Genomic DNA, 9,258 nt, shown 5'->3' on the forward strand with positions numbered 1-9,258 from the left:
GCTCATTTGAACATGCTCTTCTACTCCATTGTTGCCAGCACTTTTTTTGAGGGGTTGTTACCCGCACTTGTAGAGAGGTTAGCGAAACATTTGGAGAGCCATCCAAACAAGTGATGATGGAGTGTTAGCCACGAGTGCTATCGGTGTTCTTGCTTGGGTTTCTTGAGTTGAAAGCTTGAATATTTGTTACTCTTAGCATTGGCTATAGCAGCTAGACTGCCCGGTGGAGAACTCGGTGATTTTCCATTCTTGCTTTCGTTCTTAATTTGGTCTTCTCCTATAGCACAACATGCAGACGTGGCATGGGCAATATGGTGGTGGCCATCCTGTCAATCTATCATGTTCAAGCACGTCCTAGCCCTTCTGACAGCTTTCATGGAGCGAGATGGAGTGATGGACGCGGTGAAATGCGTCACATTGGAGTCGGGACGACGACTCATGACTTATCCATCCCTGAGCCGTGAGTGGTTTAGACATGTGCTAGAAAATAAACCGCGACGTGGAAGAGGCGAGGCCTTGCGACTTTGCAGGCCAGCAATACAATGATCGAGGAGCGAGAGGGGAGGACGTGTTAGATTAGCAGCTGTGCATTCGTGTGTGATGGCTCCAGCGTCATAATTCTGTCCCCCGGCCTGCTGAAGCTACCAGCAGTGATTAATAAAAGGTGAACCAGTCTATCACACATCAGACGTAGTACCTGGAAACTAATGGAGAATAATCGGTTTCCCTATCAACACAAACGTGTGCCCGTCGACTTGTCCTGACAGCCACAGACCATCACTACTAGCAGTCGTCGATCGCTAGCTAGTGCAATGTTAAATTTGCTTCGTCACAACAGTGACTGTGACCTGGTATAGGAGGATCACGCACGCAGCAGCGCGCGCTCGCTGGACGTGTGTGGCTGGCCAGCCGCCAGCCAGGAACTAGTACATGCAACCGTGTCCGAGAGACGACCAGGGAGTCAGGGACGAGGAACCTGCGTGCAGTGCAGAGGCAGCTACGTCTCGCGCTTGCTTGCTCAACACAAGACGAAACCGTATCTGGGGCTAGGGCCAGCCGGCCGGCAAGGGTTAGTCGTCGTCGTCGTGGTGGTGGACGTCCGTGCTGGTGCTCTCACAACCAAGCGCATGCATTGCAGGGTACGGCCGGCGCCGCGCGCGCGTGCGGGGCGTGCGGTGCTTCACGTGGGAGCTAGCGCGACTTCATCGAATAATGCTGCCGGCTGGTCGTCTCGTCTCAGTCGACCGCATGGACCCGGCGGCGCGCCGACGGGGAGGCACGACGTTGAGAGAGACGGCCGAGGCCGGATCGGAGGCGATCGAGGATGAGAGAGATATACCGATGCGCACACGTACGCCTCGGCCAACGACTTGCTAGTAGTAGCTAGCTGTTTGTACCCGCCCGTCCCTCTCCGTCGTCGTCTCGCTTTCGATCTTTCCATGGAACTGATGGCTCACCTCGGTTCTTCTCCTCCGCCACTTGTATGCCTGCCCTAGCTTATCCTAGTGTGCCACGGTTTGCCTCGTCATCGTCTCAGAACGCATGCTCATCCGATGATGGCGGTGTGGCTTGTCTGTCACCGTCGTGACAGGCACCACGAGCCACCGTGAAAGGGATCAAAGGGGCCTGTCTCTGTTTCCGAAGCAAAAGATCTTTAGGTACTAGTTTTTATTTTATATATGATCAACTAACGAGGTTCTACTAGGGGTTCCCCCCCCCCCCCCCCCACCCACCCACCCACCCCACGCATATACTCTGTTTATTCGTAGTACACGTCAATCGTTCGAATGCAAATCCACACATTTGTACGTGTGTTACTACGATATATAGTATGTCGTTGTAGTTTTTCCATGTATATACTCTGTTTATTCGTTGTAGGTTCTCTATTTAGGTAGTACGTCTTGGTTCCGTGGTTGTTGTATCGAGAGAAACTTGCTTCCCAAGGTCACTCGGCTAATAAGGTGGTTGTTGTAGTTTTTTTTTTTGTTTCTTTTTTCTTGTAACCCAAGATGTAATAAGTCAGGCTAGAGTTTATTCGTAGCCCATATAAACAGGAAAACTGTAAGCTTGAGAAGACATCATGTTACACTCATTTCAATAAGGCATCAAAAGCTCGGTCCTTAGCCAATATAATCTACCATATGGCAATATTCTCCCACATCTAACCATCACTTCTTGTGGAGGGCTTCGGGCCTCTTAGCGAGTGCACAATTGTCGCATCTAATCGACCCTAAAGTCTAGGCTACAGCAAAGATCGTCGCCAAAGTATGCCGACATAGCTCATTATGAATTTGGAGTATGCACTCTGATGGGTTGCCAAGGATCATGGCGAGACGGGATCTTAGATGGTATATAACTCACTTGGTGAGCTAAGGACCATTGCATCATGCCTTGCTCGGAGCGATTCTTGAACACCCCCTTTTAGAAACCACACTTGCCAAGTATGGGATTGGTAAACCTAGTATCATGCCGCGACCAGATAACCGTGTGATTTGACATGACGTGGTGCGGGGTAGCTAGAATGCTAGTACTCTAGCACATCTCAAATTGTTCATGGATGAATTGACCAGTATATATGAGAATGGTTGAGGCATGAGTTACTCTTTATGTACCGATGGGTCATATGGGCTGTAACCTTTGTTCTTGGGTGGGTAAAACATGTACACTCTTCAGATCTTTGAATTACATTGTGACCACTTGAATGTCGCGCTCTCGGTTCTGAGCACGTTCATGACTTCTATCTTTAGAGTAGGTGTTGATGAAAGGACTCATGGAAGATCAAGCTCCACCTTGTTCAGTATTCATGCTTTGCTAAACTTGAGCTACCCTTTTAAATAATAATTAGTTGAACCTGTTTGAGCTATGTATGTCATATTAATTGTAATATGATCCTAGGGATGGTGGCTGCATAGAACGGCTAGCATGAATGGTGCTATCCGGGGATGGCCAAAGTAATTAGGTTAAATCGGGAGTTGACCAAAGAATGTAACTTCAGTTCAGCTTGGTTAGCTGGAGGGTCCTTGCACTGATGGCTGGAGTTGTCGAGGAGCAAGTCTCATCTGCTGGCAGAGTCTTAGAGAGATACCCAAACAGCCAAACTGATAAGTACGTTGTTTGCATCTGGTCCTCTCGAAGCTAATCAAGAAGGGCATTTTTACCTCGGATCAAGGAAGTCAGGGGGCTTCTCCTACCTCTCCACACATGACGCTGCTAGGCTTCAAATCTTTCAGCCTACTCTCGCTGCATTTAAGTTAGCCAAGTTTGCATCCCAACCATATGTTTCTCTGTAGCTCAAGTTCATTTGGTCTGTTTGGCTTCCGCATCATCCTAAGACCGTTCCTAAGGTATGTTATGACTACATGATCATAGCAAGATCTAGAAGCTTGTGTTGACCTTTGGTACAAACCCTACATAATACTGTCTGCTTGACGGAGAAAATTTAAGGCTCCCGTTCACACATCTATGGTCGTCCATTTAGTCTTTCGTTTGGACATTCCAATTAATTCTAAAGAAATAACAAATTTTGTAAACATCATATATTTTAAAACAGAGCAGAGTACAAGTGCAAATATTACATTGACCTGTATCTTAGAGGCCTTTTTTCTTGCTTTCCAGTTTCTCGTTGCATCTTAATCGCACACGCCACAAGTTATCTTCAATCTCTAGGGCTGCTCGCCGATTTTTCTTTAGGCAACTCGCACATGCCCCACCTTTTTAGGCATTAGTCTCTAGAGGCTCTGACACCCTACTGCCATAGGAGACACAGTTAGGGCACCACCAACCGGGGCAGCACCTGCCGTTGGCCCGGGGCTAAAAGGACAAGTACACATAGGAAGTTGTGCTCTTTAGCGAACAGACTCTGGTCGATCATCGGAGGTAACCTTGTTTTTTACTGTACCATCCCATCACATCCCTTTCCCATTTGTCTTCCACTGCTCTACTCCGTACTCTTTCTCCGTGGACCACACTCCCAACATATCTCTAGTAGTAGCTCCATCCTTTCAACTGACGAGACCACTACTTCTTCTGCAGGCCACTATGCATGTCTAAGAGGCTACTCGTCTGAGAGACATATCTCTGGTAGTAACTTCATCAGAGCTGATTTTCTTTCTCCTCCCTCTTCCTCTCACAGCGAGCATGGCCTCCCTCTTTCTCTCACAGCGAGCATGGGAGCCGGTGAAGCCAGTTTTTTCAGCTCCACCGGCTCCCGGTGTCGCTGTGGGAGGGAGGAAGGAAATCAGCTTTGGTAAACAGTGTTGAACAGTGTGCTACAGTACGCAGAGGGAGCCAGAGCTGCGCATCCGCACCAAACGGGCCTTGAATGCCGGGTGAGTAGAATGCTGAACATTGTTTAGCCGAATAAAGTCGCGTTTTGGGACCATCTCTTGTTCTTCGAAAAGGACATTTCAGTACTCTGATGTAACTCCTGTACTAGAGCAGCAGTAGCTTAGTCGTTGTTCTGTTAGGTAAAAAAAATTCACGTGACACTTGTGAATTAGGGGTGAAAATGGTTTTGATATTTTCCGACCATAATCGAGGCCGAATCCATTTAGATGAGTTTAAATCTATTCGTATTCGACTCCGGATATTCGACATCCGATTCCGTATCTGTATTCGAATACTCAAATCGTATATTTATGATGTCGATATTCAATCATATCGTATCCGACATATCTGATACTATCCGTATTCAAATCCGAACAGAAATATGAAAACAAATGTAATATCGATGATATCCATCCGTATCCGATCCGTTTTTATCTCTAATATGGATCCACAGAGAAAACACAGGACGTGACTGCATGGGGAACTACTAGCGCCCGGACGTCCGATCCGGGCGCTAGCGTCCGGACGCTCGAGGTAGTTATGCCTGACCGCGCCCGCCCGCTCGCCCCCGTTTCTCGTGCATGCCTCGATCTGCCCTCGTTTCCCGCGCTTGCCGCTTGCGCCCCGCACGCCCCCAGCTCGCCCCCACAACCCGTCCCACAGCCTGCCGCGTCCGCCTTCGCAACGCCCCATGTGCACGACGAGCATGCCCCATCGCCCCCCTGACCACAGCACCCCAATCCATTGACCTCCAACGCCTTCGTCCACTATCCCTCCGACGAGCCACGCGCCCTTGGGCGCCTAGCTCGTCTCCCGGCCGAACAACATAGAAAGCTGGAATAAAACACGTGCGAGAACATGGAACAACTACTGCAACATTAGACTCAAGCAGCTAAAACACCATGAACATATTGTTGCAACAACACGGAACAACTACTAAAACATTAGGCTGCAGCAGCTGAAACACCACGAACATATTATTGCAACAACACGGAACAACCACTGCAACTGAAACAATTTGGAAAGTATTATTGCAACAATTGAGTGAGCCATATGAAAACATCGAGATCAGAAACGATTGCAACATCGTGTAGAAACAGGTGAAACATTTTGAACAAGGTGCCTGCAACAATCCTTTGAAACACTTGCAACATATCAACAAAAGTGCAACATGTCAGATCTACTTTTGCAATCAACCATATGATTCTATTGCAACGTACCTCTAAAGCTTCTGAAACTATTGAAAGACACAATTGCAACATGGGGGAAGAGAAGAGAGCCTGGCACGGGGAGCGCCATGGCCGCCGGATCTGCAGGCGTCCGGAGCTCCTTGTGGGGGAGGACGCCGGTGTAGGGGAGGAAGGGAGGGGCGCCGCCGGGTCGGGGAAGGAGGGACGCCGGGGTGTGGGAAAGAGCCGCTGCGGAGGAGGATGCCGGGGTCGGGGAAGGAGCGTTCGGGCGGGGGCATCGCCGCGCGAGCAGCTCAGGAGGGGTGCGCCAGCGAGCGGCCTAGGCGGGGGTGGCACCGGCGAGCAGCTCGTTGCTACCGCGAGCGGGGGCGCACGGCTCGGACGGGGCAACTCCACGAGCGGCTCGGAAGGGAGTGGCGGCGAGCGTCTCGTTGCTACCCGAGCGGGGGCGCACCGTATGGAGCGGGCTGAGCGACGTGGGACAAGCAGATAAGGACAAGCTGCGAGCGAGTGAAGGAGAGCGAGCCACGTCCGGAGGTGAAGCGAAGGATCGGATGCCCGACATATATCATTACCGAACTTCCAACAATGTGGTGCCACACGCGGAGAGCTTTAGATTCTCCGCTGCTGGCTGCTGCTGATCCGTCCGATCCGCGTGGCCCGGCGTCCCCAGCCCCAGCTAGCTGCGGCCAGCGCACGTACGCGCCTGGGTATGCAGCTTTCGATTCGCGGGCGTCGTGGCGCGACGCCGGCCGCAGGTTCGCCGAGCGTTCACGTGCGTGCTCGCCGGCCGGCCGACCGCTGGGCCGCCGGGACAGCTAGCTAGCTTATCTAGCGTATGCACGGCCAGCCGGACCACCACCCAATCGACCGGCCGTCTTGTTCCGTCGACGCATGAGCAGCAGCAGCGGCAGCTTACTGGTGACCGTCGCGATCAGCCCCCACAACTCCTTGTCCGCTGGGGCGGGGCAGCGCACGGGCACGGCTGGGGGCCTGGGGCATGGTCCCGGCCCGGCTGTCGCCTTCGGTCCAACGTTTGTAGTGCGCATTCTGTTTGGAACACGGCAGGTATAGCTAGCGGGCTTGCTTCACCTGAATCTTGAATTGCTGTGTGGGCTGGCATCATTTTTTTTTTTGAGGAATAGATGGTTGTTTCAGTTTGGGCTTTGGACAGTAATGGGCTCGTGAGAGGGGGTTGGTTAAATGGGCTCACAAGGTGACATGGGTGTTTTGATCCATCGACTTTCCTTCTTAGGTGCTATACACTAGTAGCTAGTTTGCTCATTACTCCCTTCTAACAAAATTATAGGTTGCTTTGATTTTTTTGTGCATAGATTTTGCTATGTATCATATATTATCTAGATACATACATAGCAAAATTGATATTACAAAAAAGTCAAAACGACTCATAGTTTAAAACGGAGGGAGTAGTCCACAACTAGCTACCTAGCTACCTAACTAACTAACTAACTAACTGTCACTGAAAATCTACCGTGACCACCTCTTTTAATCATTTTTATAGTTGTATACAAATCTATTGAGCAAATTCCCTGAATGCCATTGAAAGCTATAGGCATCACTATGTTATATCACCATGTGTAGTAATCCCTTCCATGCCCACGAGGATGTATGATCTGCAAAGAGTGATATGAGGAGGGAAGAAAACAAGGGTGTGAGAAGGGGTACAAGTCTGGCAAACCACGCACTGTCTACCAAACTCTGGGACAAATCAAAATTAACTGCAATGAAGGGTGGATAGGCAGTGGTGTCAAGAGGGAAAATTCTAAATTGATGAGGATGAAGCGATTCTATATTTTTGAATGGCGCATAAGGGATGGCTACAATTTTCGATGGCATCGAAGGAATTTTGTCAATTATTTGGGTGAACCTTTCCTCGCTATTCAATATATATTCAGTACAAGAATAGGAGTTAATTGGTGCATTGCCACGGCCATTTTATATATCCCAAAGATAATTTCTCTCTTTCGTGTACCAGATCTCTCTATTATACTATTATTTACAGGGAGTAAAAGAGTAGGGAAAATGATCCTTTCAATGTCAAGACGAAATCAACACTAATTACACGCAATGTCAAGTGACTGTACTGCAACAGCTACATGCCGAAAATATTGACTGTTGCTCTGCTGCTGATTTTGCACATGGTTACAAGGAAGCAAAATATATATAAGACCAAACACATTGCTGACGGTAGATGATTTGTCCCTCGCAGCAGCAATCTCAAATAATAATGGGGATGTTCGGCTGCAAGAATAAGCGTCTGATTAGTCAACGTATATGTTTTAGTGTAAAAGTGAATGGTAACAAGCTAAGAATATGTAGTATAGAATTAACAAATATTCGAACATTTATATATATATATAGACACACACACATTAAGGGATGTCATTGGAGAGAGACATGGACTCAATAAAATAAAGGTCTAGTACGTCTAGGCTTCTCCATGAAAAAGGTCATGTGTATGGCTCTCTCTAATATAATTTCATTAGCAACCACAAATTACATAATAATAACTAGGGTGCTAACTAACTGATCTCTAATAATATAATAATTATTATCTATTTCTAACAGTATATATACACAATAAAAATTGATCATGCCAATATGTAGAAAAAATTAGAACGACAACTCAGCCGGTTGGTACACGATCGAGTTAATGGTAGGAGACTTGCTAGGGCCAGGCCGCCGTATATTGTACCATGCATATTTGCGATTAAGTTATTACGCGACGGTGGCACCGACACCTGCACCTGTGCCCGCGCCAAAGAGGAAGAAGAAGGCGCCTAGGGTTCCGGCGAAGAGGTCGTCAGCGTTATGATTCCAGCGGGTTAGGAAATCATATCCCGACGGGCTTAGAAGGAGGATATTGGGGGAGGCGGTCGTAGCACGGCGTTGGTGGCAGGAGAGGCGGCGGGCGAAGGCGTTTTGGGCTGGGTCGGTGGCGAGGATGTCACGACGGAGCTCGCCGACGCCCTGCCCTATGATTAGGGTGGGTGGGGTCGAGGGGCGAGGGCGGTTTGAAGGTGGCACTGCAAGGTGGTTCACCGCCGGCCGCCGGTGGTGGGGGCGGGCGGGGGGGGGGGGGGGGGCGAGGACGAGGATGCCCTGCCGGCGCAGCATCCTATTGTTAGGGGAGGGCAGAGTGTAGTGGCAGGGCAGGAGGTGAGCGACAAGGCTGCCACTGGCCAGGGGGAGGAGACGGGGTAGGGGAGGAAGTGGGTCACGCACTCCGTGAGTGTTCGACCGGGTCGCGGCTTAACTCGGTCCTTTGCGATTGGTTGTTATAAGTTACAACCATAGCGTCCTTGATGTTGCTGTCGTCGTCACTTCTACCGTACGTCCTACTACTATATCAGGCTGTTTGGTTTGCCGGACGCAGTCGTCCGGATCAGGGTGACTCCGGACGAGGTGGCCCGTCGGTTTCGCTACGGACGAGTTCGTTCCGATGATTACGCTACGATCGTAAACCGCTCGGTGCCGGACGACGCCATTTCATGCCTCAATCCAAACGAATCCGTAGGGTCGGTGATGCAATCCAAACACGCTGTATATGTATAAGACGATGCTAAAAATCCTTACAATATATATCCAACTCCTGCCGCTATATATATGTGTACTGTGTAAGCTAATAGTATCCTTGAAAGTGAGCGTCTAGAGAAGATGACAAAATAGAAAATGACATTAGCTTAGACTCTACCTATGGATTATTTGTGGAATGTTTTTA

This window comes from Miscanthus floridulus, chromosome 17 (assembly GCF_019320115.1).
Source record: "Miscanthus floridulus cultivar M001 chromosome 17, ASM1932011v1, whole genome shotgun sequence".
Taxonomy (NCBI): Eukaryota; Viridiplantae; Streptophyta; class Magnoliopsida; order Poales; family Poaceae; genus Miscanthus; species Miscanthus floridulus.